Source organism: Mustela lutreola, chromosome 13, assembly GCF_030435805.1.
Source record: "Mustela lutreola isolate mMusLut2 chromosome 13, mMusLut2.pri, whole genome shotgun sequence".
In the NCBI taxonomy this organism is placed as follows: Eukaryota; Metazoa; Chordata; class Mammalia; order Carnivora; family Mustelidae; genus Mustela; species Mustela lutreola.
Window position 1 is genome coordinate 74,184,812 of NC_081302.1, and position 19,124 is coordinate 74,203,935.

General features: G+C 42.5%; 1 non-coding gene across 1 annotated transcript; it reads right to left on the reverse strand.

Annotated features, from left to right (window-relative positions):
- Positions 1-7,720: 7,720 nt before the first annotated feature.
- LOC131814182 (U6 spliceosomal RNA) lies at positions 7,721-7,827 on the reverse strand. Its single transcript, XR_009347183.1, has one exon. It is a non-coding gene; the product is annotated as a U6 spliceosomal RNA (small nuclear RNA).
- Positions 7,828-19,124: the final 11,297 nt, after the last annotated feature.

The following is a 19,124-nucleotide window of genomic DNA, read 5'->3' on the forward strand; positions in this document are numbered from 1 at the left end:
CTAATAGTTAGTTGATTGTGACCTTGTTCAGAGGTGTGGTAATATTTTCAAAAAGGCTGTCATTTTCAGGAGGGCTGGGAGGGTTCCTGTCTTGCAGAAGGCTGGCTTACCTGCGCAGGTCATAAATAAAGAGTATCTACATGAAGAAACGCTATTTTCTACTCCGTGGTAAACTACAAACTCTAATACTGAACAAGACCCACGTCCCTTCTAGAAACAGGTTGACATGACCTACCATTCAGTTGCCTGGAAGGATTGGGGAGGACAGCAAACAATGGGGACAAGTCACTGTGATTATAGAGGAATAGGTGGTGAACTCTGAGATCTGGGGAAGAACGGACACTAATACGTCCACTACATATGATTTTTCACAGTGTCTCCGGACTGTGGATATCATCATTCCATATAACTGTCACTTTTGACAAGCCTTCTCTTCTCAGCTGATTTTCTTCTTAAGTGTAAAATATTTAAGTTTAGAGAACATTTGCGTTCAGTGTTAAGACTCCTTCGGTTCCCTTAATGAATAAAGGTAATTTCGTTAATGTCATTAAATCTTCCTTCATGGGCTGAATTCTTATTAAATACAAAAGACAATGTTGGATCTGTCACTAAGTCACATTTGTTGAATTGAATTGAACTGAGTCGTTCTCAATTTTATTTTAATCAAGTTTTAGGTGAAAGTCTTCCTCTCAATGATTGCCCCCCACAAAAAGTATATATGCAATTTTCTACTGCCTGTGGGTTGCCAGGGGTCATGAGGGACACAGTCCTCTCCCTCCTGGTTCCACTTGTCTAACTACATCAGTCAAGTATCTGTTTAAGGACTCTTAAAAAAAAAGTTTCAAGATTATATTAGTGTCACTTTCTAGTCACCCTCGAATGTAACCTTTTTAAAATGACACAAGATTACATGAAAGAGTGACAAGTGGCACCCCTCACATAAAGACACGGGGAAGACCACTACTATTTAGTCAGATCCCACTCAAGGGTTTGGAAAATATGTAAGTCCACGAAGAACCAACTTTTTTTTTTTTAACCCCCCAATAAATCCAGTTTCTCTCCAGAGGTTTCCAACAACACCTCCCCTTGTGGGGGGAAGTGGAGAAATCCAACTCCTTTGTGGATTAGTAGGCAGCAGCTCCTCCTGGCCCCATTCATTCATTTACAAACAAGCCAGGCACTGGGTTTGGCAGGAGACAAACAGACCCAGGGCCTCCCTCACCACGTGTCTGTGAGCTTAGAGTTTCCCAGAGAAGACAGACGACCACCCAGCAAACTCTAATAGATAAGAAAGATAATTTCAGATGCCGCTAAGGGTCATGAAGACAGTGAAACAGGGGACCGTGGCAGAGGGTGAATGAGAGAGCTGGCTACCTAGGAATCTAGAAGGGTCTCTCTGGATATGGTAGCAGGAGGTCAATTCATTTATTTTCCAAACTTGTGTTAGTAGTTCTTCAGTTGTCTGGAGGTGCTCAGTGGCCCCCCGGGGCAGGCCGTCGGCACCCTGCAAGTCCCTGATTCCCAATTTCGCCAGGCCTTTCCCTGGCCCAGGAGGGCCCTACCCGACCTCCCAGTTTTCCCAGCTCCCCTGCCCAATGTCTGCTTGTGCATCTTACTCCCTCAGAGGAGAGGGCTCGGTATCCAGCTCTCAGGATGTGGAGAGCTACAAATAGCACGCACAGTGGCCGTTGGAGGTAGCTGCCAGGAAGCCGGCCGGGCCGGCCAAGGGCCTCCTCTCGCCCTTGCGGGCAGCCTAGCAGAACCCGCCAGGATGGAGGCCAACCCACTAGTGCAGATTATGGCTTTTATTTTCCAATTTGTACACGCGTGATGATGGAAGGCAGGCGAAGGAGAAAAGGAACGTGTGACCTGAAACAATCTCTGTTTATCTTCAACACAGACTCAGAGGTGGCTCAGCACCAATGATGAGTACAAGGTGGAGGGGGACAGGTCTGAGGAGAGCCGATTCACAGGGACCAGGGGATCAAATCCAACCTTCTGTGTTCTTGGTACATGGTCTTCTCCTCAGGATTCGTCCAGTCCATTTACATTATCACCTTAAAATATTTTCCACCTGAGTTCTCCGCAAGTTTCAAGACTCACGTTCTCCCCTCGCCATATTCCTAAACTCAAAAATCTAAGTATGATTTATAAGGCATCACGGGAAATTCGTCTTTAAAGAAGGAAGTGCAAAAGGAAATGAAAATAGACCCCCTTGGTCTGCCACACACAGTCAGAGCAGAGATGGGCCCAGTCATGCACAGCCCCAGTCAGCCTGCCCCACAGGAAAGTGGGAGAGGGGACACTGGGAAGCGGAGCATCATGGGTACCTACCCAGGGGCCTGACTTTCTCCAAGGCTGGGGGCACATCTGCACAGGTGTGTAGTTCTGCCCCAAAACAGGAGCACTGAGCTGGACCCTGCCTGACCAATGTGGGACCTACCCTTCGGTGAGGACATGGACCACTTCCTCTGAGACCCTGCCTGGTGCTGGAGGGAGTGCCAGTCCCTTTTGAGGCTCAGGTGCCTTGCAGGGTGGCAGGAGCCCAGGGTGTGTGCTGTCTGCCCAGGCTGGTGTGGGCAGTGGCATAGTGGGGTGTGGGCTGCCTCCGAAGGAGAAATCCTGCTCTCCTGAGGTCAGTGGGCTGAAGAAAAAGCACTAGGACTGAGAGATTGGCCCAGATTCTGCTCTGACAGTCGGCCTTGGTCCTGGGGGAGCCTCTCAGGGCAGTTTTAGCTCCTCTCTCCGCTTTAATGTGAAAAGGAGAAATAAGACGTAATTCAGAAATGAGTGTACAGCCCCGTAATTGTCACAGGAAACTGATGCGAATGACCGTGACGCTGTGTTGTATTTTCACCTTTCTTTCTTCCTTTTGTTTTGTTTTTCATTATGCAACAAAAAACACTGATGTTTATCATCTAAATGTTAAGCATTTAGTTGCTGGTACTTAATACACATTCCTTAGGGCACCTACCTCAAAACCAAAACCAAACCAAACCCCAAACAACTTTTTTTTAAAAACCCATGCTGATTGAGCGGTCGCCATGGAAGTTTCTATGAAATAACTAGATTGGGAAGTCCCACTACACTCGGACTCTTTCTCAATTAAATTTTTTTAAAAAAGATTATTTATTTATTTATTTGACAGACAGAGATCACAAGTAGCCAGAGAGGCAGGCAGAGAGAGAGGAGGAAGCAGGCTCCCTGTGGAGCAAAGAACCAGATGTGGGGCTCGATCCTAGGACCCTGGGATCATGACCTGAGCTGAAGGCAGAGCTGAAGGCAGAGACTTTAACCCACTGAACCACCCAGGCACCCCTCAATTAAATTTTAAACACACTTTAGCAAATACATCTGTTTCCTCCAGGTGGGAGTTTTGTTTCAGGTTTCCGCAGGCTGCCTTAAGAGTGCATGAAATCTGCCGGAGATGCCCCTGAGAGAGCGGGAAATCGCAATGTGGAACATGAACATGAACTCTTCGGCCTGGTATGTCCATAAAGCCAGGCCTACCTCTCTTCCAGGGCTATCAGAAACTGCTTTAGTGCGCTGTTTGGAGAGGTCTCAGCATCCAGAAGCAAAGAAAAGTGAAATAATCCCATGCTCTAAAGAGTTAAGACAGTGATGTCCAAAGATCTAAAGAAAGAGAGTTTTAAGGGACTGGTTTAAAAAAAACAATTCAAGTGGAGTCACATGCTGCACAGTGCCGGCCCGCACATGGCCATGTGCCAGCTGGGTATTCCTGGCAAATATTTAAACTCCTGCGCCTCAATTTCCCCATTGTAAAATGGGCATAACAATCATATCAATTTCATGAGGCTTCACCAGCACGTATGAAAATTTGGTAAAAGGATACATGTAGGGGCATCTGGGTGGCTCAGTTGGTTGAGCATCTGCCTTCGGCTCAGGTCACGATCCCAGGGTTCTGGGATTGAGTCCCCCATCAGGCTCCTTACCCAGCAGGGAGCCTGCTTCTCCCTCTGCTTGCTGCTCCCCCCTGCTTGGGCTCACTCTCACACAATCTCTCTGACAAAAGAAAAAAAGAATCCACGTAATACCCCGGCACGGTGCTTGGCACTTAATTAGAACTCAGTGACTAGTTAGCTATTTAATAATAATAATAACAAAAACAAATATATAATAACAATGATATAATAAATAAATGATATAATAAGAACAACAAATGATATAATAAGAATAACAAATGATTTAATAATAGTAATAAATAATAATTTAAAAATAATAATAACAAATGATATAACAAATTATTAGCTTATATAAAACCACTATTATATTACTACCTGGTCCCATTCTTTTCTCCTTCTCCATTTTGGGCTTCACCCTGAGGTCAAACATAGTGTGGTGGCTTCATTCCTAATTATTTGAACTTGATATCAGGCCTTCCCAATCACTTGGGTTGCTTACAAAGGTATGGATACCTGCTGCTTACCCCCCAAGATTCTGACTTAAATGGTCTTGGGTGTGGCCTGGGCTTTGGAAGTTTTGGAAGCTCCCCCAAGTGACTCTAACATACAGTCAAGTTTGGAAATCAGTGCTTTTTGGTTGGTTCTACTCAAAAAGACAAAGAGATGTACATAGTCTAAATCAAATTAAAGCAGCATGTCTTCTGAGCTAATAATGTGACTCATTTTGCTGCATTAGCCATTCAAATCAGCACATCAATCTGACTTATTTTTTCATCGAATTCATAAGTTTTAACAGATTTGATGAATTAATTCAGTAAAAAGTTTGATTCATTATAATTATATGGCCATAGCCTCAAGTAAATTGAATTTTCTGGGAACCAGCTGTGATTGAAAGGGTATTTGGAAACTTTTAGATGATACATCACCATAGAAGTTCACATTATTTAATTCCATTCTATACATTTGCTAAAATACTGGATATTAAATAAAAATGCTGAAAGATCTGCATTGATCTGACCAATTCATTTAATAAAAATTTGATTTTTCAAACTCCTGTAGCCATAGCCTAAAGAAAATTGGATTTGTTGGGAACGAGCTAGGATTTTAAGTGTAATTTAGAATATAAATCCCTACAGAAGTACACATTATTTAATTCCATCCTGCACATTAGCTAACCAACTGGATGTTAAATCAAAACGTTGATAGTTGGAACGAGATTAATGTTGTCTCATCCCTTTGATCTCGTCCTAGGGGCCTTTGAAGACATGTAGGTTGCTATTGGATTTGTACACTGCTGTCTGTGTATTATTAACCTCTTTAAAAAATTAATGAGTGTGTTGGTCCACTTAGTGCTTTGGTTATAATGATCCATCAGATGAATCAGGAGTGGGGCAGCACTCGCAGCCTCTGTCCTGTCAACATTTTCCGTTACAGGCACCAAATGCTAGATTCAAAAAAGCCCCTGAACCTCACACCCCAGAAGTTTTGCGTCTGGCCGTGAACCTGGGGATCATGCTCTCTCAAAATAGCTGGGCAGACCAAACCTCCTTGGGATGTACCAACAGCTGGACAAAACCAAATTCAAAAATCACTTGTCTCCAAGTATTTAAAAGAGAAAACAATCAAGTTAAAAATCAGGCAATTTTTTGTGTATGGACTCCTTCCCACACTGCAGAGCAAGGTATTTGTTTGTTAGAGCATTTATTGATAAAGTTCTCCGGAATGACATCACTAGAAAATGAAGGACGTAAGAAAAGTCTTTTAAAATTTCCTTTCTTGGGGGGCTCAGGGTGGCTCAGTTGGTTAAGTGTCTGCCTTTGGTTCAGGTCATGATCCCGGGGTGCTGGGATGGAGCCCTGGGCCCTGCATTGGGGTCCCAGCTGGGGGGGGGCTGCTTCTCCCTCTGCCTCTGTAGCTCTGCCTGCTTGTGCTCTCTCTCTCTCTCTCTCTCTGTCCATGTCAAATAAATAAATAAAATATTTAATAATATAAAAAAATAAATAAATAAATTTCCTTTCTGATAGTTTTATGAAAAAAGGAATTTTGACTAAAGAGTAAATAAAAGAAAATTCATAGTGGTCAAAAGGGTAGGATGGAATGAGTGTTTAGTATATAGTAAGTGCCTATTATGCACTGAGCTCTTTCTGCACATAATCTCCTTTAATCCTTATAACCACTCCTCAGACTAGACCAGTCAGCCCCTGCGCCTTGCCCCTAGGAACACCAGGGCTCTCTCCCTTATTTCCAAAAATAATATATCTGACCATAATATATTACCAAGTTAATGGCACTTCTAGACAAATTACTATATCCTTAGATCATGTGGGTGAAAGGTTAGCAAATGTTCCTCCTGAAGGGCCTTTTTTAAATTTTGTGGGTCACAGGATCTTTGTCACAACCACTCAATTCCTCCACGGACAGTACGCACACAAACTGGCAGGGCCTTCCAAGAACACTTTAGTTACTGAAACCAGAGGTGGGCAGGATTTGGCCAGTGGATATTTTGTCCAATCTTGATGTAGATTTTTTGTAAAGAATCCTTTGCGGAGATCATGCATTTCTGAAGAAGAATTATTTCTGGAAGTTACTTTTTTTTTTTTTTTTTAATTTTTTATTTTTTATAAACATATATTTTACTTTTTAATTGGGGTAGGGTCCGCGGGCTGTTGGAAGCTGTCTTTGGACCCGTATATCGGGTAGTTAGCCATGCCTATTTGCCATTGATCAAATCTGACTTTTCTGATCCTCTCCCAGAAGCGTGTGGCTATGGGAAGGAGCAGTATGGTATCTCCCATCAGGAATTTATTTTTTATTTTTTAAAAGATTTTATTTATTTATTTATCAGAGAGAGATCATAAGGGGCAGGGAGAGGCAGAGGGAGAAGCAGGCTGCCCACTGAACAAGATAAGGGATTCGATCCCAGGACCCTGGATTCCTGACCCAAGCAGAAGGCATACACCCCAGGCATCCCTCCCATCACAAATTTATATCCCTTCCTTGTCATGTTCACTTCTCTGTTGCCTTTTCAGCTTCTATTTCCAAACACCATTTTAAAAGGCATTTCTATTGCACTCATACCATGTAAACTTCAGATACACTCATTCAGGTCAATATAGCCTTTTGTTTTTAATGTGGGCTGGGAAAATATATGAGATTGTTCGATACCCCATGCCCTAAACACAGATATGCCCCAAAGAGGAGAAATGTTCAACCAACATATCCTCAAATGCAAAAGGAATAGCAGGCATGACTTTAGGAAGTGGGTGGGATAGGGAGGAGATGTAAATTTGGGGGGCAGAGAGCAACTGGGAAGGCTTGGGCTCGGGGTAAGCCATGCTGAGAGGCTGCTACATGGGCTAGCTCAGCAGGCGAAGAGGCAGGCGCTCAGTCTTTGGAGACAGTTCAGGGTCCTGAGGAGGATATAATTGTTAAAGCAGACAGAGAAGCCACTGTGTGTTCTCAAGCAGGAGACCACAAACAGTGATCAAAATACCGCTGTAGGCAGGGTGTCCCACTGGTGTCCGCGCAGCTGGAGCCAGGAGACGGGGGCACAGTGTGGCAGTGGAAATGGGCAGTAAGGGACAGGGTCCCAAAACATTCCGCAGGAATCAGGAGGATAATGGTAGTATGACCAATTCCAGAAAAATGGGGATGCTCATTTATGAAGATGACTTCAAGTTTTAGCTTGAGAACCTGTGGTATTTTCATGCCTTTTGAATACAACTGTTCTCTGGGCAAACAGGTGAGAGATCAGGGCTTCCTGTGCAGATTTTTTTTTTTTTTTAAAGTAAGCTCTAATAAATACAGAATGCATTGGGAATTTTCATATCGTCCTTGTGCAGGGGCCGTGCTAATCTTCCCTGTATCACTCCAATTGTAACATAAATGCTGCTAAAGTGAGCACCCTTACAGAGATGAGAGCTGAGTCTGGCAAAGGGGTTCCCTATGGATGCTCCCCCCGCCCATTTATTTCCTTAATGGCCCCTGCCTACACTCTTTTGTGTTTGACCCAAGAGAAACACATTAGAACCGTTGTCTCCTCTGATTTCCCCTGGCTGCCCCATACACAAACTTACAGACAACATGCATATGGGACGCTTCTCCATGAACACTGGGTTCTCCAAATCATGGCTTTGGAGTTAACCCATAAACTGCCTGAATCACCAGCTCTGGCAAGGGTGGGTTCTGACAACGGGTTTCCATTACTCAGGCATTGCTCCATCCTGGCCACACTAGTCGCTGCACTGGTGACTGGTAAGCTCACCCTTGACTCAGGACAGTCAAGCTGCTTCTGACCCTAAAAGAGAGTCATTTAAAGATGGTATTACAACAATTAAGAATACATAAACACACACAAAGAATACCTAAGCGTGTATTAGACAAATATTTAGATAATGCATGCATTAAGTGAAGCACTATTTGGATTTAATGATAAAAGCAGAATCAACTATGCACCTGAAAACACTTCATAATTGTTTAGTTTATCAATTTACCCCCTGACTTCAATTTTCCAACCTTACACTTGTAAGGAAGGCATTAATATTGAAGATTACAGTGATATCCAGTAGAGGAGAATACAGTAATAAATAATTTAGCTTCTTTATGCTTCAGTTGCTTTCCTAAATTACTTATGAAACAGCAACAAATACTACGGGTGCTATGGGGAAGGCTGACATTATCCATTTCTTATTTAACAATGGAGTCATTAAAAAAAAAGGGAGCGAGAAGGGAAGCTGGGAACGAGAAACTCATTATTACATTAAATACAGATCCTGGTATCCTGAGAAGCTGCGTGTTTGGTTTGGCTGAGGAATATCCAAAGCCACCAGGCAAGAAAAGGACATTTGTTGTAGCCAAAGTAAACAGTTTTTATTTGTTTTCCATATGCAAGCATATGAGTAGAACCCAGCATATTTTATATTTGTACATTTCGGGGAAACATGTAGAATTTTAATCATCATAACATGAACCACGTCCCTTCTGCTACTTAATGTTTCATAACTGGGAGCGCTGCATGAGCAAAACATGTGGAAATTAGGAATCCTATGACATTTCAGTACTCGTGTGCATTTTGGCAGGGCCCAGACTGGAAGAAGCACACCTAAATTGTCTTGGGTATGCGAAAAGTTATTCTATAACTGTTTCCAGAACATGTGATTCAAATATCATAGTGGTTTATCAAATATAACCTACAGTGCCAGGAAAATTTTAATGGAGCCTTATGGCCACTTTTTTTTTCTGATCCCAGTAGAGATGGCCGTGTCTTCCACCCTCCATAAACTCCAAGATCACCCCACCCACTCCAAAAGAGGAGTTTTTTGGAGACAAAACCCCTACCCCTAGATATGAACATGGTCAAATGCCTGCATGTCTAAAGAGGCCTTTAGCCAAAGATCAGAAACACTGAGGATGCTTTTTTTGAAATATTATTTCCCACACTCTAACAGTTATGCCTATCAGACAAGATGTTCGCAATAAACTTTATAAACTTCCATATTTTGAGAACCCAATTGTGGGTGTTAAGATGGAAATAGAAGGAATTAATTGAAAGAAGTTGCGTATAATGTAAATAAAACCTTTAACAGTGCTTAGAACATAATATGTGCTCAATAAATATAATGTTAGCTATTTTAACATTATTATTTGGGATATTCACAATTAATAAAAAATGGCAGCACATCTCTACATATTTATAAATGTACATTTGGATTTATGTATATAATGGGTATGTATAAACAGAGAAGTGCCTAACTTTTCTAATTGCCAAAAATAATCTTTGCTTGTGAATTAATTCATCGCCGTTTGCTGTTTGTTTTCGTGTTGAGAGTTGGAAAGGAGAACACAAGAGGAGGTGTGAAATGGCTTGTTTATTTCAGTGAATTATTAACCCAGAAGCCTAGTCACGATTATTCTAGTCAGAACGTTGAAGCAACTCTGGTCATTGAGGAAATACCTAATTAATGAATTAAAAATCACAGAACATGCTGCCCAGTGCCACCTTTATCACAGAATAATAAAACATTAGGATCAGAAGCGCCTTTAGAAACAAATCATGAACGACTCACAATTGTAGAACACAGACTGAGGGGCGATGGAGGGATGTGGATGGGCGATGGGTTTGATGGGAGATGGGCATTCAGGAGGGCACTTGGGTGTTCTATGTAAATGATGAATCACTGAACTCCACTCATGAAACCAACATTGAACTGTGTGTCGACTAACTAGAATTTAAATTAAAAAGAGAAAAAAAAAAAAAAAGAAGGGCCATCAGATATCATCCAGCACAATGCCTTCCTCTTACACGTGAAGAATCTGGAGCCCAAAGAGGTAGGGTGACTGGCCAGAGCACGTGGTCAGTTTCCCACAGGGGTCATTCCAGTAGTGGACTCTTGCCTCCCTATCCAGGCTCTGCTGGCTTTCATATCTGTAAGGCATTTCTTCCCTTGAAAAACAACAACAACAAAAACAAGTCTGTCTGATTACACTGGGTCTGTGTGAAGCCATTACGACTGGATTTGCCTCCTTGGCCTCTTGTGGGTGATGACCTTATAAGCCTCTCAGATAAGGAGAACACGGATTATGATTGTAAGATCGTTGAACCGAAGGGGCCCCAACAAGTATCCCTTTAACCTCACCTTTTCTGATCTGCTGTTGTCGATATCCAGGATATACGGGTGGACAATAACATCACCTCACTTTAGAATTAAAATGTCCACTGTTTTACTTTTGTTTTCCAAGTATATTTTTATGTGAGGTCTTTGAAATAGGTCACAGGAATCTCTTTCTTAGATCCAGACACAGCATTTAAAAATATTTAATTTAATTTAATTTTATTTTATTAAGTAGGCTCCATACCCAGCACAGAGCCCATTGGGGGGCCTGAACTCATGACCGTAAAATCAACACCTGAGCTGAGATCATGAGTCAGACGCTTAACTGACTGAGCCACCAAGGCACCCCTAGACACAATGTTCTTAGAATTATTGATGACCTGAAGAGATCACTTACCCCTGATTCCAGTGTTCAGAATGCATGGTCCTGTTGGGAAAATTAGCTTAAAATCACACATGCAGAACACAATGGAGTAAGGGCTGGAGGTTCCTAAGGCAGGATTTGGGTCTCCTTCATGGTCATATCTCCAAAACTATGCACAGTGCTTGGCACATTGTAGGTGCTCAGTAAAGTTTGTTGGACAAATTAATGAATTTGTCATTAAATTAAAATTTCTTGTTCTCCAAATTTTCCATGGCAATAGAAGAGTAGTTTCACGTGGGGGCAGGCATTGGTACTTTCTGAAGTTGTGTTTCCCAAGCCTGTTGGGCTGGAGGCTACTTTGGTGAGACCAAAACACTAACCAACCAGACAAACAGAAAACCACTCTTTTAAGACTTTTCCATATTCTTCTGGAGGACACTCCAAAGCATATTTCCATTCCTAAAGGGGCATCTTTGAACTTCAGTGGATTACCTGGGAATGGACCCCAGCACCCCTCTACTCCCTTCAGAATGCTGTACTATTCAAAAAGGCTGGCATCTGTCTTCTGTTCACAATGGAGATCAGTTGGCCAGCTGCTGGTAGCACCTCACCTTTTTCAGGCCGAACTATGGCAAAGGCCACATCCAAGTTTCTTACCTTAGTGGGTGTGTTTGTAGTATGGTATTCCCATGGAGAAGAAATGAACACTTGTTTCCTTACTGACATTTTAAACAGTTCCTCTTTGGGGCATCTGGGTGGCTCAGTGGGTTAAGACATCAACTCTTAGTTTTGGCCTGGGTGTTGATTTCTGTACTGTGGGATTGAGCCCCACGTTGGGCTCCGTGCTTGGCACAGAGTCTGCTTGGGACTCTCTCTCCCTCTGCCCCACCCCCTGTGTGCACGCTCTCAAGCTCTCTCAAAATTAACAAATCTTTTAAAAAAAAGAATTAAACAATTCCTCTTTAATGAAGTCTTTGCCTCTCTGTCATTAGAGTCCCAGCCAGCCCGATTTCTGAGTAAATTTCTCCACGAAGGGGAGGAAGACACTTCACAGTGTATGCTGCTTGAAAGACGGCCATTCAGACAACCATGTGTTGTGAAACTATTTTGTGCATGCGGCCCGCTCGTCGGGAAAGGCATTCCAGCACAGACTATGTGTGTGTCAGCGCTGGCAAGAGACCACGCCAGGGCATGAATATGTATGTTTTAAGGAAGGAGCAACAGTTGAGAACGGACGAAAGACATAGCCTGGGCACCCTCCCAATCCCTATAATTACACCACGAACCCTCCTTTAGGGAAAGCTCAGTTCTGCTCATTTTCAGAGAGGTGAAATTGGCATCTGAAGAACATGTTTTTGAGATTTTGAACACTGAGGTCTCTTTACATAAGCATCGGCAATAAAACAGCTTTATGTTGACCACATTTTCTTTCCCAGAGACGTGAGAAAAGAACAGGACTTGCCTCATAGGCCTAAAAAGAACACTCGGCTTCCTCTCTTAAAACCTTCCACCGTGTTTTTCTACCTCTAGTTTGGAGTTATAGAAAGATGGATATTTTTGTCCCCAAGCCAAGAAGCCTGTATGCCCTGTGTCTTTCACACGGCAGCTGCATTTCACAAAAAAGAAGCGGGTTTTTTTTTACCTGATTTTTCCTGTGGCATTTAAAAAATCTGCCCTGGACTTTGCCACATTCATTTTTTCCGTCCCGAAAGGCACCAGTGTGAGTTGGTGGGAGGAAAAACATTAACTTCACCAAAGCCTGGAGAGAGGTCAGCGGACATGTCCGGAATCACACAGTGACTCAGAATACCTGACTGCCTGGGCACTCTCAGAATCAGCCTGACTGGCCATTTAAACAGCAGGAGATATTTACTCATTCTGGAAGCCTCTCAGGCTGTGCTTCTAAATGGTCACCATCTAGTTTGGAAGGGGGTGTGGAAATCACTTCATTTTTACTCACTACCCCAAGTCAACAAAGTGAAACTGAAAATACATTCAAAAAAGTTTGTAGAAAATTTCTCTCATTATAAATCTATGATTTATCTACAATTTATGATAAATCTTATGATTAAGCTAGAAAAGTATTTGAAAGATGTCACCAGCTTTACAAGTTGATTTCAGGGAGTAGGTCTGCACACTCATGACCAACCCCATCCCCATCCCAACAGCACCCCTTTGAGCCACACCCTGAGAGGTAAGACTCACATCTGAGCCCACTTGACATTTTACCATTTTTCTTACGACTGGGCAAAAGCTGACTTTCCAAGTATCTGGTAATCACCTTTTTTGGCATTTTCCTAGATGCTTGTACTATGGACAAAATGTTAGAAAATTAACAGAACAAAAAGGCTATTTATTTATTTATTTTTAAATATTTTTTTGTTGGTTTTTTTTCCAGGACAGCGAGAGAGTTCACAGAGGGAGAGGCAGAAGCAGACTCACCACCAAACAGATAGCCTGATGCCGGACTTGATCCCAGGACCCTGAGGCCACCACTGGAGCAGAAGGCAGATGTCTAACCAACTGAACCACCCAGGGGCCCCAGAGAAGGCGATTTAATACCCTCCTTCCACATTCCTGTAGTTTGGGATACCACCTTTAGGCCAGTTTTCGTCAATAAATCAAGTCATGGCAATTATTGGTTCTAAATTTAAAGTTTTCCCTTTTATGTTCAGCTGAGGTTGAAAATTCCCGTTTTCTCTGAATTTGCACTTCAGATGGGGCACAATTCTCCTGTCTCCACTTTGCTCTTTGCATGCCAAATAGTCCCAATTATCCGATGGCTTCCTAGCTCCCTCTCCAGCCCACTGTAGAACTCCTCTCTGGGACTGCTGTGAGCTTTCCGACTGGGTTCTCCTGGGTAGTTGGGAAATCTCCCCACACCAGTGGCCCTCACCCTCCAAAACAAAAACAAAGCAACTCACACATTCTCCCAGACTAACAGGAGGTGTGTCTCACCTTTCCCGGTTGGCATATGTTATTTATTTCATATGTATTAGTACATGTAGTCATCTGTGGCTTTCTTTGACCATTTCCTGAGCAAACTAAAATCTTAAGATAGTCAAATGTTTAGTAATGTAACCAGTAAACTCCCAGCCACCGAATCTGGCAATGAGATGAAAACATGCCTTTCGAGAAGAAATTGGCTGTGACAATGACCAGAGAAGAAATCTCTGGCGTCCTTGGCAACGTTGGCAGTTTAATGTTGCTCACTGAGACATGTGGGTTTCCTTTAGCTGATGATAATCACAGGAGCTGGTTCTACTGGATGTTTAAAAAAAAAAAAAAAAAAGGGAACTTGAAGGAAAAGCTTCTTTACAAGTTGAAAGTAAAAGAAGCTAGGCTGATACCAATTTCCATAGATTTTAGATAAGAAAAATTATAGATACTGGTTTCAGTTATTAAAAAGCATGAGCGTAAGCCTTTTGATGCCTTAATTAAAGTTCTTGTTCAGAAAATGTGTTTAAACACAACCTTTAACAGCTCAGTTTTTAAAATAGTATCATAAAAGCAGGAGAGGGAACAAATCTGTATGTATCCGGACTACAGGAGAAATCTTATCACCAATTACTAAAGGGAAGGGCAGGAGTCCCAGCGCGCCTGTTAAAGATCTTATTGGAGAGGTACAGGGCAGGAGGGGAGCATGAAAATGTCATTAAGGAGCATGAAAGCCTAGGCATGATTTAAAAAAAAAAAAAAAGAAAGAAAGAAAAATACAGCATTTCAGAGCAGCCTAGCCTTGCTTCCAGGTCCTCTGGAACTGGAGATGCTACTTTTTTTCTTTTTTTTTTTGTCTGTGGAGTTTGCATTTGTTCCATTCCCTTTTCTAGTGCCCTCGGAGCCCCTTGGCCTCATCTTCAGTTGTCTCCATCCTTGGCCTAAAATAGACACCAAGTTACGGTGTGACTTCCAGGTATCTCGATCACTAAATGTCAGTTCAGTGAGGGGAAACATCCAGTTAAAACAAAAGTGGATTTCTCACAATTATTGTAGCTGGTACGGATCCAAGTTCAGATTTTTCACCCTTATCCCACGTCCCCTCTCAACCTTCACCCCGGAGTGGAGGGGTAGGAATAGAAAGGAATGGAGGACGTAATTTCTTTTGTTTCAGGTTCTCTAAGTAACCACCTGGGTTTTGGTGGACGGCATGTCAGTATCATGATGTCTGAATTCTCATTGTATCAGAGTAGCCCAGATCTTAAGGGTTTTACTTCTTTTTATTATTTTTTTTAAAGATTTTATTCATTTATTTGAGAGAGAGAGAGAGCATAAGCAGGGAGAAGAGGGAGAAGGAGGCTCCCTGTGAGTAGAGCTCCTGATGTGGGGCTCGATCCCAGGACCCTGGAATTATGACCTGAGCTGAAGGCCGCCGCTTAACCGTCGGAACCACCCAGGCGCCGTGAGCTTGAGGTTTTTTTTAAAACTCCAACTGCTCTGATGGGTAGTTCCATCTAGTAATGGCTACTTTCAGTGGTGCATATACACAGACTCTCAAATTAAGTTCTAACATAGCAATTTGAGTGCTTAGCACAGCCACTTGCCTGCCTTTTAGAGTGACCATCCTCGGTTCATCGTGTTTTAACACCACCTGCATATTCACCAGTTGCATGACTGAAGACTAATGCCATGTCCAAATTAAATCGCTTATCTTGTACTTCACAGCCAAAAGTGAAATCCTCCATGTCTGAATTTGTTCCTCAAAGAATTTCCATTAACCCAGTTCATAGTTCTCAACAGGAAGTCATATAGACTTGAAAAACGACAAAAGACAGGCAATGGAGAGCCGAAGATGAGAATAGACAGAGGTCAAATATACACATCTACCCACACAAACAGACAGGAATAAGATATTTGAGGGCATTTTCACAAAAAGTTGCCTCTTTAGAGAAGAAATTAAAATTAAACTTCTTTACCTGAATTTTCAGACATAACAGGCTTCATAGAGTATTTGGAAAACTGAAAGCCCCTCTCATTTTTATGATAAAATTGGACTTCTATTCCTCTAAAGCCAGTATTAGACCCAGAGAAGAGCTCAGGAAGAATGCAGCAAAACATATGTCCCCCCACCCCCAAAGCACATATTTAAAGGTAAGGTTATCTTTCACTGATAAATTATTGAAATTACTACTCCAAATAAGTTATGGAATATGCATGCTAAGTAGAGTTATTTTTATATTTGGTGTAAGAAGCTTAAAAGGAAAGCAATATTGCAACAGAGCAAAACAAATGAGAGACTGGGGAGCCACTTAGCTTCTGTCAAGTATGTCCTTAATATTCCCTGAGAAGAGAATATACAGGCTGCATTTTTTTTTTTTTTTTAAATTAGCCTGTCTTGGAATTGAATGGTCAATCTTGGTTAATCTTGGTTAAAACCTAGAGGAGATGCAGACACTTTGATTCAAAATACAATAGGGTATCTGAGAGCTCTCCAGCCATAGAGAGCAACGCCACAGAGCAAGGCTTGTGTAGACAGGGTTGGGCAAGAAGTCCATCTGGCAGGGAGCTAAGGTGAGAGTCAGAACAAACAAGATTGCAGCAAATTTCAGGCTACAGACAGCCATCAAATACACAAGATGTCCAAACAGGTTGTTTATATGGCCTCTCTTCCCCACCACCACCCCCAGAAGAGAAGCTCCATGTACATAGGGATTTTTAAATTTTGCTCACAATCGTACCCCGAGCTTCTGGAACAGCTCCTGACTCAAATATTTGATGACTGAATGAACATCAACTCAGTTGCCGAAGACAGCTTTGTCAAAGGAAATTAAATTCCACAAATATCTAGTGAGTACCTAAGCAGTGCAATGTGAAGTGTCCATGTGCAATGTGAAGTGTCCACACAGAACCTTGATAGGACATGAAAATGCACAGTGCCGCGTGAGAGGAGGACAGGCCGGTGATGGCATCAAGGAGTGTCTTTGGAAAGAATGGCATTGGTAGGAAAGGCTGAAACCTGTGTCAGGCCCCGGGCTCGGTGCTCAAGTTCCCTGAACTCTGTCCCCTGCACAGAAACCACGTCACCAACCGTATCCACTGTCACATACCTCGTGCTAGCTCAGTGTTCTAGAAGGTGCTCAGACAATGTCTGTGCATTGACTGAGCAGGAAATACGGACTCAGGGAGGGTATGTGATCTAGCTGTAGGGTCAGCATGTTGGCCAGGCCCAGCCAGGGAATCGACCCAGGGTTCCCTCCTTGTTTCCTCCACCTCCTTCACTGGAATGAGCGTAGTCAGTCCGGATCTCAGATGGTCTGAGTGAAGTCTGAGAACTCCAGTTCTAGAATTAAATATCAAAATGTGAAACCCCAGGGCTCCATTTAACACTTCCTGAATCAGGAGCACCTGGGTGGCTCAGTCATTAAGCCTCTGCCTTAGGCTCAGGTCATGATCCCTGAGTCCTGGGATCAAGCCAGGGAGCACTGGGCTCCCTGCTTGGCGGGAAGCCTCCTTCTCCCTCTCCCACACCCCCTGCCTGTGTCCCTGTGTCTTTCTCTGTCAAAATAAATAAATAAAATCTTTAGGGTGCTTGGATGGCTGAGTGGGTTAAGCCTGTGCCTTAGGTTCAGGTCATGATCTCAGGGTTATGGGATCCAGGCCAGCATTGGGCTCTTGGGCTCTCTGCTCAGCAGGGAGCCTGCCTCTCCCTCTCTCTCTGCCTGCCTCTCTGCCTACTTGTGATCTCTCTATCAAATAAATAAATACAATCTTTAAAATAAATGAATGAATAAATACATAAATAAATAACATCTTGGGGGGGAAGACTTCCTGAATCACAATCCTGGGTGGGGGACCCAGAAACTAGCATTTTAACTAAAGATCCAGGTAAGTCTCCCGCATGTCAAAATCTGAATTCCACTAAAGTAGGATTTTGTAGACAAGTAAAAAGATCTAATAAGAATTCTCTCTCAAGTACCCACATTAGTAACTGAAATCCCAAGGGCAAGGAAAACTAGTATTTTAGGTGGTTACTGTCAACCAGGTACTATTCAAGATGCTGTCACAGAGTATAATTCAATATTCAAAAGCCCAAAGCAGTAGTGTTATTACATCTATTTTTAAAGAAAGCAGCTCAAGGACAATAAATAACTTGCCTAACATTGCAAAAGTACCTGCGGGAATCCAGACCAGATTTAATCCCTGAGATCACATACTGCCTGACGTCTTGCTGCATCTTTTGGAAATTCTGGATCGAGGAAACGGGGACACTGTAGAGGATTTGTGTTCAAGAAATGTACATAGAATCAGTTACTGATCGGATGAATCTGTCAAGATGAATTTCTGGACATCTAGATTTGAGGTTTTAACTTATACAAGCTTTAGGCATGACTAAATTATCTATGACTACAATAATCCCAAGAAAAAGGTGAGCACTGGGTAAAGTGGTTTGTCTGGGAAAGAACCAGAACGAAATCAGGTGCACAGGGCAGATAAGTACCTGAAGAGGCAAGGCAGGGGTGAGGAAGGGTAGATAGCAGGAGTAAGGAGGGGTAGACAGCAGGGGTGATGGACACTGTCCCTTCTTACATGTTTGGCTTCAGCCAGCAGACCCCTCCCCAGGCAGCAGGTCTCATATTTCAAAGAAAAGCCAAATGTCCAGCTTTGCATGTGCACTCTCCTGATTTTTAAATACAGATTACTAATTGAAACGTTTAAAAAACTTCCAAAACTCAGAGGTCAAACAAACAGGTCTGGAAAACAAAATCTCTGGTCTAGAGTATACAAATCCCAGGGAGTTAAGCTACATAGAGTAACTGGGATATTGTTATAGTATGCAATGGTTTAGATCAGAGATGTTTCGAGAAGCTATATTCTGGCTATCACTACTGCTGGTTTAATGTGATAAAACGTGCATTGCATCATCTTCTGATTTTATATGGGCATATCAGATGTGGCCCGAAGGTCCAAGTTTTGTAATTGGACCTATTAACCTACCATCCTAGGGATGATAACCTTATCATTCTGGTTTGGGAATGATCGTCAATTGGCATTGGCCAATTTTAAATTCGTGATCCCCTGGTTTTTCAGCTCATTTTAAAGGACAATGAAGTAAACTCTGGGAGAAGAGCCTTCAGTTTTAGTAAGCACCCCATACTGCATTTGCTTTATGGCAAATGCATTTGATTTCCTAAGCCCAACTTCTCCAGTACCGAAGCATTGATACTGCTCTGTTTCAGAGCAGAAATTCTCTCCCCCATACAGACCTAATAATGAGTGATTTACTACATA